The sequence below is a fragment of the Diceros bicornis genome, chromosome 2 (assembly GCF_020826845.1).
Source record: "Diceros bicornis minor isolate mBicDic1 chromosome 2, mDicBic1.mat.cur, whole genome shotgun sequence".
Lineage (NCBI taxonomy): Eukaryota > Metazoa > Chordata > Mammalia > Perissodactyla > Rhinocerotidae > Diceros > Diceros bicornis.
This window is the reverse complement of record NC_080741.1, coordinates 78,399,118-78,421,080: the sequence shown is the minus strand read 5'-3', so window position 1 is coordinate 78,421,080 and position 21,963 is coordinate 78,399,118.

The window sequence follows — 21,963 nt, the reverse complement described above, 5'->3', positions numbered from 1 at the left end:
CATTTACTTGAGTTACTTGAATCTAGTTTGAAGTTCATAGTTTAAAAATGCTATACTTAACTACAGCAAAACTACATATTTTTGAGAAAATACTTTAGGCCTTTAAGATATTCTGAGAGAGACTTGTCCAACAAATAGCTATCATTTCCGTTTTGTAGATAAGAAACTAAACACAATATCAATGTGATCTACCCAAATCCACATAGGAATCGAGTGGTAAAGAAATGACCCATTCAATTTAGAATTCCCTGAAAGAATCGTAGGTTACAAGCATGATATCTGAATTACACTGCCAAAGTTTGCATGTTGTTATCCACACTTTTCTAGCTGTGCACTGCACACTCTCTAAGCCCCAATTTCTTTATTTGTAATATGGGAATGATAAAATAACTATCAAATTAGCTTAAAGTGAGCACAGGTCTGACACAAGGTGACTAAATAAATTTCGAAGAATACTGTTATCCCCAGAGATTAGCACAGTACTAAATGTTTACTAAGCCAAAATTTGAATATCCTTTTCCGTGGTCAAATGTATTGAGGTATAATTTACATAAAATAAAATCACACAGGTCCATAATTTAGACAGATGTGTACACTTATGTAACCAGCATTAACGGAACATTTCCATCTTCCCAAACAGTTCCCTTGGGCTCCACTGCAGTCAATATACACCACCACCACCATACCACTCCCCAAACAATACTGATCCAATTTGCATCACCATAGATTACTTATACCTCTTCAGAATTCAGTATAAATGGAATCCTGCAGTGTAGACTCCTCTGCGTCCAGCTTCACTCACTCCACACAAAATCATTGTTATGGGCTGAATTGTACCCTGCCGATTCATATGTTGAAGTTCTAACCCCTAATACCTCAGGATGTGACTGTTTTGGAGATAGGGCCTTTAAAAAGATAATTAAGGTAAAATGAGGTCATATCCAATGTGACTGGAGTCTCTATAAGAAGAGGAGATTAGGACACAGACAACACAGACCAAGGGGTCAGTGTGAGGACACAGAAAGAAGACAGCCATCTGCACGCCAAGGAGAGGGGTCTCAGAAGAAATCAACTCTACAGACATCTTGATCCTGGACTTCAGCCTCCAGAACTGTGAGAAAATAAATTTCTGTTGTTTTTAAGCCATCCAGTCTATGGTATTTTGTTAGGGCAGCCTAGGAAACTAATACCATAGTTTATCCATATGTTTGTACCCCAACTGTTGATTCCTTTTTATTGCCAAGTAGTATGCATATGCATGAATATACCACAATCTGTTTATCGATTCACTTGTTGATGATCACAGCGTAGTTTCTAGTATGGAGCTATTGTGAATAAAGCTACTAAGAGCGTCTGTGTATAAGTCTTTACATGGACACGTTTTTATTTCTCTTGGATGAATACTTAGGCGTGAAATTGGTGAATCATATAGGCAACGTGTGTTTAAGAGACTCCAAACTGTTGTTCAAAGTCGTTGCACCATTTTACAATTCCACCAGCTATTACTCCACTTCAGCACCAACAATTGCCTGCTAGGTTCTCCCTCAACCCCCTTCTACAGGTGTGAAGGGATATCTCACTGTACTTTTCATTTGAACTTCCTTGATGGCTACCAATATTGAGCCTCTCTCCATGTGCCTGTTATCATGGGCATATGAGATATAAGAAGTCATTAAATATTTTAGATACAATTTCTTTGTCAGACATATGTTACAGATATTTTTTCCTAGAATATGGCTTCACTTTAAAATTTCTTTTTGGTGTCCTTTGAGATCAGAAGATTTTTATTCTCTTGAAAGCCAATTTTTTTTTTCTCTTTTTAGGCTTCAAGCTTTTTTGTGTATTATCTATGAAAACTTTGCTTACCCAAGATGATAAAGATGTTCTCCTATGTTTTTTTCTCCTGAAATTTTTAATAATTTTAGCTTCTCCTTTTAAACTTTATTTGTTTATTTTTCCCCCCAAAACCCCAGTAGATAGCTGTATGTCATAGTTGCACATCCTTCTAGTTGCTGTATGTGGGACGCGGCCTCAGCATGGCCGGAGAAGCGGTGCGTCGGTGCGCGCCCGGGATCCGAACCCAGGACGCCAATAGTGGAGTGCACGCACTTAACTGCTAAGCCACGGGGCCAGCCCAACTGCCTATTTATTTAGTTTTAGGTTTTTAGTTTTTTTTTTGTTTTTTTTTTTACAATTTCTCAACTATATTTTCCAGTGTTTACTGCAGAGTTATTCATATCTGTTGATAAATTGATTTCAAATTATTTTAATTTTTATGCTATGGTAAATGATATATATATATATATATATATATATATTTTTGTGTGTGTGAGGAAGACCAGCCCTGAGCTAACATCCACTGCCAATCCTTCTCTTTTTTGCTGAGGAAGACTGGCCCTGAGCTAACATCCGTGCCCATCTTCCTCTACTTTATATAGGACGCCGCCACAACATGGCTTAACAAGTGGCGCATCGGTGTCCGCCTGGGATCCAAACTGGCGAACCCCAGGCAGCAGCAGCGGAGCGCGCGCACTTAATGGCTTGTGCCACCGGGCCAGCCTGGTAAATAATATTTTTAAAAATCCATTTTTCAATTGTTTTGGTGCCAGTATATAGAAACACAGTTGATTTTTATATATTGACCTTGTATCCTGTGACTTGCAAAATTTACTTCTTATTTCCAGCCAGGAATATTTTGTACATATCTCAAGATTTTATAATGTTGACTATCAAGTAATCTCTGAATAAAAACAGCTTTATCACTTCTTTTTCTATCTTTATGCCTTTTACTATTCTTGCCTTATTGCACCGAATATAATCTCCAGAAACATTGGAATAAAACTGGTGAGAACAGATATTCTTTCCTCGTTTCCTGATCTTAAGGAGCAAGCATTCAGTCTTTCATCACTTGTGTGATGTTGGCTGTAGGTTTTTCAAAGATGTGCTTTATCAGGTTAAAGAATTTACTTTTATTCATAGTTTGCCAAGAGTTTTCATCATAAATGGGTGTTGAATTTTCAAATGCTTTTTCTGCGTCTGAGATGACTGTAAAATTTTTATCTTTTATCCTCTAGATTTAGTGAATTTTACTCATTTTTGAATACTGAGCCAATCTTGTATTCCTAAAATAAAAAAAGCTACTTTGGTCAAAATGTATTTTCCATTTTATATTTTGATGGATTTGATTTCCTATTATTTTACTGAGAATTTTTGTGTCTATGATCATGTGGGGTACTGAACAGTAATAATTTTTTCTGAAATGGCTTCATCATCTTTTGACATCCGGGTTCTGCTGGCCTCATGGTATTGGTTGGGAAGCGTTTCCTCTTTCACTTTCTGAGAGTTTATGTAATATTGGTATAAATTCTTCATTTAATATTTATATAGTTCATCAATGAAAGCATCTAGGTCTGGTATTTTCCTCATAAGAAGCCTTTCTTTTTATTTTCTTTTAAAATTCTGAATTCAATTTCTTTAACAAATACACAGCTATTCAGATTTCCTAATCCTTCATCAGTAAATTTTGGAATATTGTGTTTTTATTAAATTTTCTATTTCATCTAACTTTTCATTTTCTTGGCATAAGTTTCTTCACAAGTTTTCTTTATGTTCTTATCAATAGTTATAGGTTCTGTAAGGATATACCATTTTCATTTCCGATATTGGCAATTTGTGTTTCCTTCTTTTGTTTATGACTCCTGATAGGATTTTATCAATATTGCTATCTTTTCAAAGAACCAACTTTTGCCTTCTTAATTTTCTCTACTGTTTGTTTTCTATTCCATTGGTTCTTTGGGGTTTTTTTTGCTTTTCTTGTTTTTCTTTATTTCCTCCTATATACTTTTGGTAATTTGCTCAACATTTCCAGCTTTTGTTGTTAAAACTTTAGATAATTAATTTTAAGTCTTTTTTTATCTTTTCTAGTATTAGCATTTAACATCCTAAATTTGATACTAAGCATATTTATTTGTAAAATTTCATTCTAAGCATCATCAGTGGTATTTTTGATATTTTGATATTTATGTATTTTATACATAGTTTTCATTTTCATTCCTCAAAGTATTTTTTTTACCTTGTAATCTCTTTATTGATCTGTGGATTATTTAGAAATGTGCAATTTAATTTCCAAATATATGTAGGATTTTCTCATTATATTATTATTGTTGATTTGTAAGTCAATTCTATTGGTTCAGATAATGTACTCTATGGGGTTTCAAACTTTTGACATTTATTGAGACTTTTTATGGCCCAGCATATGATCTGTCTTGGTGTTTCCTATGCACTTGAAAATGAGGTATACTGCACAGTTGTTGGGTGCGGAGTTCTGTATATGTCAATTAGGTCAAGTGAGATCTTCTATATACGTATTATTTTGTCTGCTTGTCCAATTACTGAGAGAATGATGTTAACAATCTCTGATTATAATTATGTATTTGTCAATTTTTCCTCTTCTGAAAGTTTTTGGAATCATCAATTTTAATGCTCTGTTATTACATGTATACATATTTATAACTGTTATGTCTTCCTGGTAAATTGCTCCTCTTGCAATACCTTGTTCCTCATTATTTCTTGTAATCTTTTTGGTCATGAAATACATATTCTCTGATATTAACATAGTCATGTTACCTTTTTATGTGTACTCTCTGCATGTTATATCTTTGTCTCCTTTCTTTTGTTTCCATTCTATCTGTCTTATATTTAAAATTCATCTCTTGTAGAAAAAACATAATTAGATCTGCTTTACTTTTATCCAGTCTACCAAATTTATGCCTATTAATTGGGACTGTATAATATGTTTACATTTAATATAATTATTGATCTCATTAGTTTAAGTGTATCATCTTACTATTCGTCTGCCATTTGTTACTTCAGTGTTTTGTTTCTCTTTTGCATTTTTCTTGCTTTTTAAAAAATTATTATTTCTTTTAGCATTCCATTTTATTTCTTTTATTGACTTCGTAACTATTTCTCCCTTTTTTTTTATTGGTTCTCCATGGTGAACAACATACATCCTTAACTTGTCAAAGTCTATTTAGAGTACCCCTTCATTCTTCACATGGTCTGATAAGCCTCAGGAGGGCTTGTCCTGTGTTTGTATAGCCCAGTCCAAAGTCACTGACTCCTCATGTGAACTTAGGAATCCTCCATTCTGCTCAGCTCTCTCTTCTCTGTTGTTCTGTCCTGCAAATGCTAACCATATTAGCTGCTTAAATTCGCTTGTCTGCCTCTTCTGCTCTGTTGGACACCAAGCTATGCATGGATTACAGCTCTCTGAAACATGGTCGTCAAATTATACTCAAGCAGAGGACTGGATTGTAATGCTCACCTTGTGTGTTTCCCTTCTCTCAGCCATCACAGTCTTGTGCTGCCTGTTGTCCACTGCCTGAAACAGCTCCTTCATATATTTTGTCAAATTATACAGTTTTATATGGTGGAAGGCTAGTTTAGTACCAGTTATTAAATTATAACCGGAAGTGGAAATCTACTCTGAGTGTACTTTTTTGAGAAGAAAGAAGAAAACTAACAAGTTTTATAGCAAGAGCAACTTGGGGGATAAAGCTTATTTATGAAGGTAAACAATTGTAAGGAATTTTTTGCATGTGAGGAGATACCACAAAAAGTAACATGATTTATGAGCAAGCATGTTCTTGTGCCTCATTTCCAATAGATATCTGTAATTTAAGATGGAGTTAAAATCATTGTCTCTTGGGTCAGACAGAGCAGGATTTGAATCACACCTCTGTGTCTTATGAGTTGCATGAAAATTTATCTCTTTAAATACCAATTACTCCATCTATATAATTGAGATAATAAATAATAATACATATCTCATATGTTCAAGACTCATTGTCTTGAGTGTTAAATGAAGTATTTTACTCAATGAGATATTTTATTTTAAGACAGAATATACTAGGAACTCAATAGCTGTAAGTTATCAGCAGCAGCAGCAGCATTATCATCATTACTTCCTCACCATTAAGATATTCTTATGCACTTTATTACAATTAGATGGTTAGTAACCGACAAATATATTTTATAAGCTTTGAAGTAAATCCATGTAGAAGAACTAGATTATATAGTCCATTGAGTCAATACACATGTTTAGATACAACATAAATTAGTTCATATGCCCTGAAATCCAATTCTATATTCCTATATACTATATTACTGTAGATTTATATTCCGATGATAGCTTTGACTCACATACCAACTTTGTTCAGATGTATTTTAAGATGACAATGTAAATGGAAGTCACCATTTGGTTATCATTTTTAGCTAATTCTTAAGGTCTCTTTCAGAAACACTCTGAAGTCTGAGTTTGACCTACAGATCATGAAGTCTGAGTTTGACCTACAGATCTGTTAAGTGAAGATTGGGTTATTGAAGGACTTTCCTTTTTTTCCTCAGCTGATCTTTGAAATAGTTCTCTGAATGTAAGATAATTCTTAGCGGGACTTGTCCATTAAAAAAATTATACATTATCAGCAGGTAAATAAATTCTATTTTCAGATTTCTAAGTGCATAATTCATTGTTGTACTCAGCAACCCAAGGAGTGACAAGTTAAAACTTTACTCAGAAAGGACAACAAAGGAGATAGTACACATTCTTATCTATCACATTGGTCTAGTGGGAAATGGAAAGAGCTGACATCAGAGGTCTTTATGGCCTCAGGTAGGTACTATACAGAATTCTGATAGCTTATATATAAGATTTAAATGGAAATAGTTGGAAAACAGCCATTTTATCTTGTCAGATCCTTTCAGAGGACTTAACGGTTCACACTAGCATAACCTGAGTAATATTTGCAAGGAATCACTAAGTAATGAAAATTTTCCCTACAGTGCCAACCAAAAATGAAAGTATCATGTCAGCACAATTCCTATCAGATGGTCTTTAGATAAAGATTCTGGGCTTTTAACTTCATTTAGTGAAAAAACCTGGGTAATCAGTCTTGTAGTGTAATGGAACTTTTATCTCACCGTGTAAGTAAATTATGGAAAGAGTTATACACTCAGGAGGTGACCTACATAGTATATTCAAAAGGAGAAATTAAGAATGGTATTCAACATTGAACGAAATCTTGCACCTTTGTTGAAAAATTAACAGGATGGGCTTGGTAAAGTACTGAAAGCAAATATGGCAAAGGAAGTCACTGTATTTTATTCACACCGCACTACTTAAAGGTTCTTATCCTTTTTAGAGAGTGAATCTGAAACTGCTTGAAATCTCTTACTCTACACCTTTGGCTGAGAACCATGACTTCTGGAGTCAGCAAGACAATGGTTCAAACATCGTTGGAGATATTTACTTTCTTTGTGACCTTGGATGACTTACCTAAGTTTTTTGAGCCTCAATGATGTTTTATGTGAAATATGACTAGTACTCGCATGGCAGAGTTAATTTGATGAATCAGTAAAATAATTAAAAAGAAATTCTATCTTGACACATTTTGAATATTCAAAGGTAGCTATTACTGTTGTTGATGATATTCATTTTAGATGTATGGACTTAAGCAAGTTACTATACCTCTCTATGCCCCCACATTTCCCAACTTTAAAAGGAGGATACGCAGCTACCTTGTAAAGTTGTTGTAAGAATTAAAAAAGTTAATGCATGCAAAATGAGGCTTGTCACATTGTAAGCGGTCCATAAACGTTACCTTTTGTTATTTGAAGTGAGAGTATCAGATAGTGTTTAAGAAGAACACATGCTCTGGAACTTTCCTGCCAAGATGTGAATACCAGCTCTACCACTTACTTAATCTCTCTGGACTTCAGAGTCCTCATCCGTAAAATTTGTGTTTTAATAATAGCATCTGTCACACACAGTACTTGTAAGGATTAAATGGGCAATAATATAATGAGCTTAGATCAGTGCCTGGCACATAGAAATGCATATAAATAGGTTGATCCTCTGTGGGTGGGTGTGTGCCTTTCAAAAAAATAGAGAAAATTATAAAAATTCATATAACGGGAGTGACGTCAGCGTCATGGCAGAGTGAGCTTTCCCGTAAACTCTTCCCCCAATAAGACACAACAAAAGGAATAGTCACAGACCAACAACGGAAGCCTAGACAGAGAAAAGCAAGATTAGAAAGATCCACACTGCTGCACATCTGAGAGTGGAACGTGCTGGGCCCCCGGAGGAAGTTGGGAGAGGTAAGGAGAACTCCTCTCCCTCCCCATCAGTGATCCCAGTCCACGCAGCTCCCAGAGAGGGGGTAGGGGCGGCCCTCTGCAGGAAAACCATAGCTCTTCGGGCTCTCTCAGGCAGTGGGAAACTCCCACACAGAGGACTCAGAACTGCTACAGGATATCATCAACATCTGAGCACCCCAGGAGAGTGGATAACGAGGGGCGAACAAGAAGCCGCCCATGCCAGGGACCCAGAGGGCAAAAGAGACACCCCGCGCCCACAAGCTGGACCCTGCAGCTCAGCCAACCAGACCAGATCAAGCGACAGGCGGATTGCAGCGAACAGCTGGGACAGAGTGCAGGTGGCTCAGATTACACAGCCCTTTACCCCCAAACTGTGGCAGCGGGTGGAAATTGCAACCAGATATTTCCAGGATGAGCAAAAACAAAGCCAATACAGGAACCACAATGCAAAGGTACATGAAATCACCAGACCAGAAGGAAAATGACAAGCACCTAGAAACCAAACCTGAAGACACAGAAATCCATAGCTTAAACGACAGAGATTTCAAAATAGCTACCATAAAAACACTCAACGAAATACGAGACAACACAGATAGACAATTCAATGAGATTAGGAGTTTCTTCACAAAAGAGATTGAAATCATAAAGAAAAACCAATCAGTACTGATGGAGATGAAGAACACAATGGAGGAGATAAAGGAGAATCTGGAATCTTTAAAGAACAGAGCTGACAATATGGAGGAAAGAATTAGCATTATAGAGGATAGGAATACAGATATGCTCCAGATGGAAGAGGAGAGAGAACTAACACTAAAAAGAAATGAAGAAATTCTCCAAGAAATATCTGACTCTATTAGGAAATGTAACATAAGAATTATAGGTATTCCTGAGGGAGAAGAGAGGGAAAGAGGAACAGAGAGCCTATTCAAGGAAATAATAGCTGAAAACTTCCCAAATCTAGGGAAGGAGCAGGAAATACCAGTAAGCAAAGCCAACAGATCACCTAAATACATCAACAGGCAAAGGCCCACTCCACGACATGTAGTGGTAAGACTGGCCAAAGTCAATGACAAAGAAACTATATTAAGGGCAGCTAGACAAAAACAAAAAATAACATAAAAAGGAACTCCCATCAGGCTCTCAGCGGATTTCTCAACAGAAACTTTACAGGCTAGGAGAGACTGGAATGATATATTCAAAATACTGAAAGACAAAAACTTTCAGCCAAGAATACTCTATCCAGCAAAAATATCCTTCAAATATGATGGAGAAATAGTAACTTTCCCAGATAAACAAAAGCTAATGGAGTTCACGGTCACGAGACCCCCACTACAAGAAATATTCAAGAAGGCCCTCAGGCCTGAAAAAAAGAAGAGAAAGGGGATACAAACTTAGAGCAAGGAGAAAAATAGGCAGACAAACTCAGAAAAATAGTAGATCTTTACCGGAATAGGTTAGCAACCACTTAAATACCAAAATCGAAGATCAAAGGAAAGAATTCACCAAAAATAAATTTAAGCTCATCGCTGTAAACACGCACGGACAACACAAGATAGAATAAGTTGTAACAAGAATGACTTAGAAGGGGAAGAGGAAAGTGATTGAATTGACTTAGTATAAGGAAATAGGAGGCCATCAGATAATGGACTATCTCATACACAAGATATTTTACACAAACCTCAAGGTAACCACTAAACAAATAATCAAAACAAAATCACATATGATAAACAAAGAGAAAACTAGAAGAGTCATAAGACAGAACAACCAAACTGAATTGGCAGTCTGAAACAAATGGGACAGGAAACAAAGGAAATGCAAAAGAACCAGAAAATAATTGACAAAACAGTAACATTCAGCCCTCATATATCAATAATTACCCTAAATGTAAATGGATTGAACTCTCCAATCAAAAGATACAGAGTGGCAGGATGGATTAAAAAGCAAGACCCAACAATATGCTGCCTTCAGGAAACACATCTCAGCTCTAAAGACAAGCACAGGCTCAAAGTGAAAGGATGGAAGACAATACTCCAAGCTAATGGCAAACAAAAGAAAGCAGGTGCTGCCATACATATCAGACAAAGTAGACTTTGAGATAAAACAAGTTAAGAGAGACAAAGAAGGGAAATATATAATGATAAAAGGGACACTCCACCAAGAAGACATATCACTTATAAATATATACGTACCCAACATAGGAGCACCAATGTACATAAAGTAACTATTAACAACCCTAAAAGGAGACGTTAACAACAACACAATAATAGTAGGGGATCTTAATACCCCACTTACATCAATGGATAGATCATCCAGACAAAAAGTCAATAAAGAAATAGACTTAAATGGAAAACTGGACAAGATGGACCTAGTAGACATATACAGAGCACTCCATCCAAAAACAGCTGACTACACATTCTTCTCAAGCATGCATGGAACATTCTCAAGGATAGACCATATGTTGGGAAATAGCGCAAGCCTCAATAAATTTAAGAAGATTGAAATCATAACAAGCATCTTTTAGAACATAATGCTATGAAACTGGAAATCAACCACGAAAAGAAAAACGAGAAAGTGACAAAAATGTGGAGATTAAAAAACATGCTACTGAACAACCAATGGATCATTGATGAAATTAAAGGAGAAATCAAAAACTATCTGGAAACAAACGAAAATGAAAATATGCCATACCAAACCATAGGGGATGCAGCAAAAGCAGTCCTGAGAGGGAAACTCATAGCAATACAAGCCCACCTTAACAAACAAGAATAATCCCAAATAAGCAACCTCAAATTACACCTAACAGAACTAGAAAAATAAGAAACAAAGTCCAAAGTCAGCAGAAGAAGAGAAATAATAAAAATCAGAGCAGAAATAAATGAAATTGAGAACAAAAAAACAGTAGAAAGGATTAATGAAACAAAGAATTGGTTCTTTGAGAAGATGAACAAAATCGACAAACCCTTAGCCACGCTTACTAAGGAGAAAAGGCTCAAGTAAATAAAATTAGAAATGAAAGAGGAGAAATTAAAGGGATACCACAGAAATACAGAGGATTATAAGAGAACACTATGAGAAATTATATGCCAACAAATGGGACAATCTAGAAGAAATGGATAAATTCTTAGACTCATACAACCTCCCAAAACTGAACCAAGAAGAAATGGAGAATCTGAATAGACCAATCACAAGTAAAGTGATTGAAATAGTAATCAAAAACCTCCCAAAAAATAAAAGTCCAGGACCAGATGGCTTCTCCAGTGAATTTTACCAAACACTCAAAGAAGATTTAATATCCATCCTTCTCAAACTATTCCAAAAAATAGAGGAAGATGGAACTCTTCCTAAATCATTCTACAAGGCCAACATCACCCTGATACCAAAGCCAGACAAAGACAATACAAAGAAAGAAAGTTACAGGCCAATATCGCTGATGAACATGGATGCAAAAATCCTCAACAAAAAATTGGCAAACTGAATATAGCAATACATTAAAAAGATCATACACCATGATCCAGTGGGATTTATACCAGGGACGCAGGGATGGTTCAACATCCTCAAATCAATCAATGTGATATGCCACATCAACAAAACAAAGAATAAAAACCACATGGTCATGTGAATCGACACAGAGAAGGCATTTGACAAGATACAACATCCGTTTATGATAAAAACTCTCAACAAAATGAGAATAGAAGGAAAGTACCTCAACACAATAAGGCTATTTATGACAAACCCACAGCCAACATCATACTCAATGGGGAAAGACTGAAAGCCATTCCTCTGAGAACAGGAATGAGGCAGGGCTGCCCACTCTCACCACTCCTATTCAACATAGTACTGGAGATTTTGGCTAGAGCAATTAGGCAAGAAGAAGAAATCAAAGGAATCCAAATAGGTAACAAAGAAGTGAAACTCTCACTATTTGCAGATGACAGGATTTTATGTATAGAAAACCCTAAAGAATCCATTGGAAAACTATTAGAAGTAATCAACAACTACAGCAAAGTCGCAGGGTACAAAATCAATCTACAAAAATCAGTTTGCATTTCTGTATGCTAATAATAAACTAACAGAAAGAGAGCTCAAAAAGATAATACCATTTACAATCGCATCAAAAAGAATAAAATATCTAGGAATAAATCTTACCAAGGAGGTGAAAGACCTATACAATGAAAACTACAAGACATTATTGAAAAAAATCAATGATGACATAAAGAAATGGAAAGACATCCCATGCACATGGATTGGAAGAATAAACATAGTTAAAATGTCTATATTACCTAAAGCAATCTACAGATTCAATGCAATCCCAATCAGAATCCCAATGACATTCTTCATGGAAATAGAAAAAAGAATACTAAAATTCATGTGGGGCAACAAAAGACCCCAAATAGCTAAAGCAATCCTAAGAAAAAAGAACAAAGCAGGAGGCATCACAATCCCTGACTTCAAACCATACTACAAAGCAATAGTAATCAAAACGGCATGGCACTGGTACAAAAACAGACACACAGATCATTGGAACAGAACTGAAAGCCCAGAAATAAAACCACACATATACGGACAGCTGATTTTCGACAAAGGAGCTAAGAACATACAATGGAGAAAGGAAAGTCTCTTCAATAAATGATGTTGGGAAAACTGGACAGCCACATGCAAAAGAATGAAGGTGGACCATCTGCTATCGCCATTCACAAAAATTAACTCAAAATGGATCAAAGACCTGAAGGTGAGACCTGAAACTATAAAACTCGTAGAAGAAAATATAGGCAACACACTATTTGACATGGGTCGTAAAGGAATCTTTTCGGATGACATGCCTACCCAGACTAGGGAAACTAAAGAAAAAATAAACAAGTGGGACCTTATCCAATTAAAGAGCTTCTACAAAACAAACAAAACCAGAATCAAGATGAACAGACAACCCACCAGCTGGGAGAAAATATTTGCAAAACATACATCTGACAAGGGGTTGATCTCCATAATATATAAAGAACTCACACAACTGAACAACAAAAAAACAAACAACCTGGTCAAAAAATGGGCAGAGGAAATGAACAGACACTTCTCCAAAGAAGATATACAGATGGCCAATAGGCACATGAAAAGATGTTCAACATCACTAATCATCAGGGAAATGCAAATCAAAACAACACTAAGATATCACCTTATGCCCATTAGAATGGCTATAATCACCAAGACCAAAAACAGCAAATGTTGGAGAGAATGGGGAGAAACAGGAACCCTCATACACAGCTGGTGGGAATGCAAACTGGTGCAGCCTCTATGGAAAACGGTATGGAGATTCCTCAAAGAATTAAAAATACAGATGCCCTATGATCCAGCTATCCCACTACTGGGAATCTATCCAACGAACCTGAAATCAGCAATCCAAAGAGGCTTATGCACCCCTATGTTAACTGCAGCATTATTCACTATAGCCAAGAAGTGGAAGCAACCTAAGTGTCCCTTGACTGATGATTGGATCAAGAAAATGTGGCATATATATACAATGGAATACTACTCAGCCATAGAAAAAGACAAAATCGTCCCATTTGCAACAGCATGGATGGGCCTGGAGGGTATTATGTTAAGTGAAGTAAGCCAGAAAGAGAAAGACAAACACTGTATGATCTCACTCATATGTGGAATATAAACCAACACATGGAGAGAGAAAACTGTATTGTGGTTACCAGGGGCAATGAGGGTGGCGGGTGGGCACAAGGGGTAAAGGGAGACGTATATATGGTGATGGACAAACAAAAATGTACAACCCAAAATTTCACAATGTTAACAACTATTAAAGCATCAATAAAAAAAAATTCATATAACAAGCATCCATAGACTTAATACCAAAATGTAACAAGTGCTAACGTGCTGTACCTAACAAAATAAAATATTTTGTTATTTTATTTAATAAAATATTAAGTTCTAGGACGGCAAGATTTTCTCCCATATTGTTTATTTTGTATATATTTGTATATCTCCAGAGCCAAATAGTAAGGACTCGATAAATATTTGTTGAATGTTAAATGAACTGGAAAAGGATTATTTCAGACAAACAAATGGTTATTTTTTTTAACAACATAGATTTCACTTATTTCATTGTTTGACTAACTTTTCCTCCTGACCTCAGCCCCACCCACACTGATATATGTTTACAGATTACAATACAACAGCTAACATTTATTTTGCCTTTAGTATACGTTAACTGGGGCCGGCCCAGTGGCGCAGCGGGTTAAGTGCGTGCGCTCCACTTCGTTGGCCCGGGGTTCACAGGTTTGCATCCCAGGCGCACACCAATGCACCACTTGTCAAGCCATGCTACGCCAGGCATCCCACGTATAAAGAGAGGAGGATGGGCATGGATGTTAGCCCAGGGCCAATCTTCCTCAGCAAAAAGAGGAGGATTGGCATCGGATCTTAGCTCAGCGCTGATCTTCCTCACAAAAAAAAAAAAAAATAGTATGTGTTAACTACTGTTCTAAGCACTTTGCCTGTAGCTCTTTTATTCCTCGTCCCAGTTCTATGAGGAGGCTGTTATTAGACCATTTCAAAGATGAAACTGAGGCACAAAGAACTAAGTCATTCTCCCAGGATCATATGGCCAATAAATATGAGTCAATACTCAAACTTAATCTCAAATGCTGCCTCTAGAACTCTTGCTTCTGACTAGAGTCAATGTCAGCCTCTGTTTGTTTTTATTTTAAAGACAAAAAGAAGATGCTTTAACAACTGATCATCCTTATCAGAAAAAAAAGAAATTGGTAGCAGATTAATGTCCCCTAAAATCTGGCCAGTTGACACCACCTTTTCCCTCACAAAATCCTACAGACTCTGAGAGGAGAAAAGAAGGATGTACTCCTTCCTCATACAAGGTTAGTGAATGGACAATCACTTGAAGATAGCCTTTATTTATTTGGAATGCAATGTTTAAAAAAGTGTGTGTGATGTAGTGTGATTTTTAACTAATGTTGGCTCTCAGTGCCACTGGAAAGCCAGAAATAGAGAGAACAGACCAACTAAGGCCTGATTTGTTTTTCCTGAAAGTCTTTTCTTAAGTATAAAACTGTCCCTGGACCTGCCCCCATCTTAACACCCTAAGCTAGAGCGCATATCACATTATGCGGATCATCTTCTACACACATTTATTAATGCTTTTGTTATTATATAGATACACATCTGTCTCCTCCACTGGTTCAAGAAATTCTCAAGAAGGAGTCCTTTTCTCAATCAGTTTTTTATCCTAGTACTTAGCATAGCCCAGCACTTCATGGACATTCAACAGATATTTGTTTAACCAGGGAAGGAAGGATGAAAACGGTTTTAAGAAGCAGATACTCTGTCTACATTCTCAACAGGCACACTGTACTGTTCTACACTTACTGAAGTGGGCTGACAATCAGAGAAAATGTGTTCTTTTTTAACCATAGGTTTAAGCTCTTAAATGAATAACAAATGAAGATCTTTACACACATTAAAGGAAGCTATTTCATTGTTATTATTATTAAGATTCATTAACACATGGTGGCACTTGATTGAGGTATTCTTTACTGAGATGGCCATTGAAGCCTTTAAGCTTGGGAATTGCTGAACTGTGAAGGGAAACACAGAAGATAAAGGTTTGCATTTTCTTTGATCTACTCAGGGTGTCTGATGGAGTTTTCATTTTCTTTAAAAATTGTATCAGATTGAACTTTCACTTAGAAAAGAGCGTTTTAGAGAGTTTCATGTTATTTTACAGAAGCAAGGTGATGATAGGGCCACATGTACTAAACTCATTCAATTTTGAATTTAAATTACTTGGGGATAACAACTCTTCTTCATTGCAGCCACACACACACACACACACACACACGCACCGAGAAACATACATTCTCTCTCTCTCTCTATTTCTCCCTCCCACTTTCCCATTTTATGTCCCTTTTAGTATGCTAGATTTACATTTTCATTAACATGTTGTTGTTGCTTTACCATAAAAGAGTGTCATGGTCAGGGAGTGAAGCCTCTCAAGGGTAAGAAATGTTTTGTTTACGTATCCATCATAACTATCCAAGTAACTTTCACTTACTTGGCTTTTCTGACGTAAGCCTTCCGTAGATTAAGCAACTGATGCTCAGACAAATTAAGTGAATTGCCTCAAACATGTACAGATTGTAGGTTTCATCACTGGTGTTAAAAAACAAAATTCAACCGAGTAAATTTACAGATCTAATTGGCTTCCTGAATCGGGCAGCATCCCGTCTAGCAAATAGAAAGGAGCTCCAAGGAGTTGTACAAAACGGAAGGTTTTTGTAGTCAGAAGTGGGTGGAAAAAAGCAGTTTCTAACAAAAAGTGGATTCTTTCAGGCAAGGTCACCTTCCTTTGGGGGAAGAGCAGGGGTCTAGGATGTAGAAGACCTCACTAGTGCTGATCAGGTAATTCCAGATTGACTGGCTAAAGGTCACATTCCTGGGAGAGGCTGAAACTGCACTTAAGTCTTGGTTTGCTGTCATGGGGCAAGTGACTCCATTTTGGGCCTATTGTTTCTTTTTTTTTCTTTTTTTTAACACAGTATACTGTACAATAGACTGTCTTGTAGTTTGCTATCTGTGTGTGACGGAAATAATTCACTTTAAGCCTGGCGACGTGCATAGAATCAGGCTGTGTTTAACTGTGTACCTATCAACCCCATTCCAACATGGGTTTCCACTGACTATTGATAAATCTATGCAGTAACAAAATCAAAAGTAGAAGATGCATTTTGTATCTTGTGGTGGAATAATTTTATTTTTTATTTTCCCCATGTCTGTTGGCTAAGGAAAAAAATGTGATGGGAACAGTATAAAACTAGTTTGGGGGAAATCTTCTAACTAAAAGTTACTGTCATTATTTTTGTTGCTTTATACATCTACAGATTAAGTAACTTTTTCATAGTACTTTATGGACTTAATTTTTTTTATAACAAAGGGATTTTTAAGCAGTAAATTTGTATATTTTTCCTATGCCATCACTCTCCTGAAAGAAAATTCATCCTAAACAATTTGGATGTAGGAATGAAAAACCCCCAATATTTGAGTTGCTTAGGAGATAAGGGATAAATTGCTTAATTTTGAAAGTACATCAAGGTAAGTAATTAGGGAACCATGCTGTGGTAGAAGCCCATTAATATATCTCCCAAAGGCAATCTACTCCCACTTAGCTTTACTGACCTGCCTGATAAATCCCACAGAAGGTGATGGTGGAGTCTCATTTATTTCAGGTAACACAATTTAGATATAATTTTATTCAGAGTCATTGTTGAGATAAAAAGGAATGAACACATTTTGCTTCATCTTGAAATGTCCCCTTTTGGAAAATCTAAATCACTTCAAGAGAAGGACAATTGGATATCTAAATAGTCTTTGAAAAACAAAATCCTTCCCCAGATTTTACTTCTTCTAAAGCTCAAATGTGTCTCTGTTTCTGATACTGCTATAAATCCATGTTCATAAGGAATTTATCCTGCGCTCTGAATTAGTCTTTAGGAATAGTCAAAGTAATTTCCCCTCAGTGTGCAAACTTTCTGCTGGTGATTGATCAATAATTCCAGAAACCAAAATATATAAAGACTGCTTTCTAAATTAGCATTTAATGTTATATTGAACAATAAGTGAATACTCTGCAATTTTGCTTTGTCAGTAATCACATATTACTGTGAAATACTGATGGATATCAAGATTCAAATTCTGAGTGCCCCAAATTGATCAGTTATGAAATTTTGTTTATCAGTTAATGATGCCATTCTTAGAAATATTTTAAGAAAAGTGTAAATATATAAATACTGTATACAGATCGATTATATATCATAAAAATTAAAATAGGTCACATTTTTCATTCCCATAGGGTGAGATTCCATAGAGTGAGATTCTTAGAATGTTAAAAGAGAAAGGAACTGGTTTTCCAAAGGAATTGGTTTCAAAGTCAGTTTCATCCTGTGAATACATTGTTCACATGAAGTCTGATGAAAAAGACCAATATGAAAAGCAGAGGAGCTTCTCTGGGTGAATCAGAAGGGACCTGGGTGCCACAAAACTTTTCCTAACTTCTTCCCTGCTGTGATCTCTCAAGAACTTTGTCAGCTACAGTTTGAAAACTAATGATCTAGTTAGACACCAGTTTATAGAAGACAGAAAAAAATTCTGGAGATGTTAAATGAACGGAATTATCCAGGATCACACAGAGAAGTGGAGGCAAAAATTAAAATAGAAATCAGGGGGCTAGTCCTGTGGCTTTGTGGTTAAGTGCGTGTGCTCCACTACTGGCGGCCCGGGTTCAGATCCCCAGTGTGCAGGGACGTACCGCTTCTCTGGCCATGCTGAGGTGGCGTCCCACATACAGCAACTAGAAAGATGTGCAACTATGACATACAACTATCTACTTGGGTCTTGGGGAGAAAAAGGAGGAAAAAAGGAGGAGGATTGGCAATAGATGTTAGCTCAGGGCCAGTCTTCCTCAGCAAAAAGAGGAGGATTGGCATGGATGTTACCTCAGGGCTGATCTTCCTCACAAAAAAAAAAAAAATAGAAATCAGTTCAGGAGACTTTTAGAACAGCCTTCCCCATGAAAACATACCTGAGAAAATTTTGCCCTTGTTGATCACTCCATCTCCCCATCTTCTCATCACTTATAAGCTGTGTCCATTGTGATATAATGAAATTTGTGAAATATTTCAGGTCAGTGAAGTTATTTCTCTCCTAGGAGAATTGAAAACAATTTGAGGGTAGCAACTACATGGCACATCTCTTGGAATTCCATAAAGTGCTTTTGGTCTAAAAAAACCAAACAATGGTGGGGCTGGCCCAGTGGCATAGCAGTTAAGTGTGCGTGATCCACTTCGGAGGCCAGGGGTTCGCAGGTTCTGATCCCGGGTGTGGACCGATGCACAGCTTGTCAAGCCATGCTGTGGCAGCATCCCATATAAAGTGGAAGAAGATGGGCATGGATCTTAGCCCAGGGCCAGTCTTCCTCAGCAAATAGAGGAGGATTGGCATCAGATGTTAGCTCAGGGCTGATCTTCCTCACAAACAATCAAACAAACAAGGATAAAAGACAAGACCAGCAATAGAATATAATACAGCATTGCTCTTTGGGTAATATATTTTACAGAACACTTTTATACAGAATATTATTGTGTACCTTCATGAAAAAGAATTCCATGCACAAATAAATGTGAGAAAGCGGGGATTAAACAAAAAGTTAAACAGTACCAACAGACTTTTCAGAGTTTTTCATATGTTAACATACATTGCAAATCTGCAGTAATTGGCACTTTTCAAATCTATTTGCCATAGAGGCTTTAAAACAAATATGTTTAATATTGCATCCTTCAGGATGGTTGTCTGCAGAGTATATTTAGTAAAGTGTAAGAAAGGAACAAGACTAGGAGTCAGAAGTTTGTTGATTTTAACTCAAACACTGCCATACCACGTAAGCTTTGGGAAGTAACTCCTCCGAGCCTCCGTCTCTTCATCCGTAAAATGGCTTACGTAATACCAGCATTGCATTTAAGAGTTATTTAGATATCAAATAGAATTATGAATATAAAGTGCTTTACAAAAAGCTAAGCACTATTTAAACGTCAAGTACATTTATTGTGCTGTAAGTTTATAATCATAACTGCACTGATAGTTTTGAATAGAGACACAAAGAGCATAGCTTCGACTAACCTTTTCAGAATAAAAATGGTAATATTTCTGGCCAATTATGTCTCAGATGATAAACCACAGCTTTATTCAAGGGACTTGCAATTATGATAGGCATTTTTCAATTATTTCTAGTAGCAGAGAATTTGGATGTTAATCACTTTTATTGTAAACTTATTTCTCCTATGGAGAAGCTAAGTGAAAAATTACCAAATTTTGTATATTTGTAAACATAACAAAAAGAAAGATTAAGTAGATATATTAAATGTATCTGAGCCATTTAAATTTTTCTGTCTATGAGAATTTACTATAAAAAAATCAAATTCACATTTCCAAGAAAGAACAATATAGTCTCTCTATAAATATGCACATTACATAATTTAATATTCAACCTAAAAGGATAAATTCAAGATATTAATTGTTTAAAAATAATTGGTTACTTACCATATTTTCCTCAGAGTATAAAGTTATTGCTGAAACAACTAATATTTAGATTTATTCTAATTTTCCCTCCCCATGTCCACAAAACACTGCAGAAGGGAGGCTACAGAAGGGACCCATAATTTATAGCTCCATTAGAAATATTTTTGATGGATAAAAGTAGTCACTTAGGGGGAAACAAAGATTTTTATGCCAAAAGAGTGTGGATTTGATATGAAGAGCAAAAGTAGAACAAAGTTTCCCTTTATTCAAAGGTTGATAAATTGAAAATAGAATATAATTCCATGAGGACAAGGACTCTGTCTACTTAGTTTTCTACTACATTCCAGAGTCCAGAAGAATGCTTGGCATATCATAGGTACTTTACAGATATTTTTCCACTAAGATTCAGGATTAATAGTGCCCTGGTGCCTGACAGAAGCAAATGAAAATCCTTTCTGGAAGCAGATAACATCATTCAAGATCTCAAGTTATTTCTACAAATGTTATTTCAAATACATGTCCAGCGCAGAATAAAAGATATCCAGGCAGATGAAGAAACTGTTAACATAAACAACAGATAGAAGAAACAGAAGTACAGGTACTCTAGGTATTGGAAATAGAAAAGAAAAGATACAAGACACAGTTAAGAGAATGAAAGACAAGTCATGGACTGGGAGAAAATATTTGCAAAAGACATCTATTATAAAGGATGATTTTCCAAAATATACAAAGAACTTTTAGAACTCAACAACAAAATAAAAAAACAGCCTGATTAAAAAATGAGCCAAAAAGATGCTCCATATCATATGTGATTAGGGAAATGCAAATTAAAACAAGGATACACCACTACATACCCATTAGAATGGCCAAAATGCAGAACACTGACAACACTCAATACTGGCTAGGATGTGGACCAACAGGAAATCTCATTCATTGCCTGTGGGAATGCAAAATGGTACAGCCAATTTGGAAGATAGTTTGTGGTTTCTTACAAAACTAAACATACTGTTATCATATGATTCAGCAATTGCACTCCTTAGTATTTATTCAAGGGAGTTGAAAACGTTGTCCACACAAAAACCTGCACACAGATGTTTATAGAAGCTTTATTGACAATTAACGAAAATTAGAAGCAACCAAGATGTCCTTCAGTGGGTAAATGGATAAACTGTGGTACATCCAGATGATGAAATATTATTTGGCACTAAAAGAAAATGAGCTATCAGGCAAAGAAAAGACATGAAGGAAACTTAAATGCATCTTACTAAACGAAAGAAGCCAATCTGAAGGTTTACATACTGTGTGATTTCAACTATACAACATTCTTGAAAAGGCAAAACTATGGAGACAGTAAAAAGATGGGTGGGAGACAGGCATTGGGAGAAGGGAGGGATGAATAGACACAGAGGATTTTTAGGGCAGTGAAGCCACTCAGTATGATACAATAACAGTGGATACATGTTATTATTCATTTGTCCAAACCCATATACAGTACAACACCAAGAAAGAATTCTAATGTAAACTATGGACTTTAGGTGATAATGATCTATGCATATGTGGGAGCAAAGGGTTTTTGGGAAATCTCTGTACCTTTCTCTCAATTTTTCCGTGAACCCACAACTGCTCTAAAAAATAAAATCCATTTAAAAAAATAACAGGCGGGGCCGGCCCGGTGGCGCAAGCCGTTGGGTGCGCGCGCTCCGCTGCGGCGGCCCG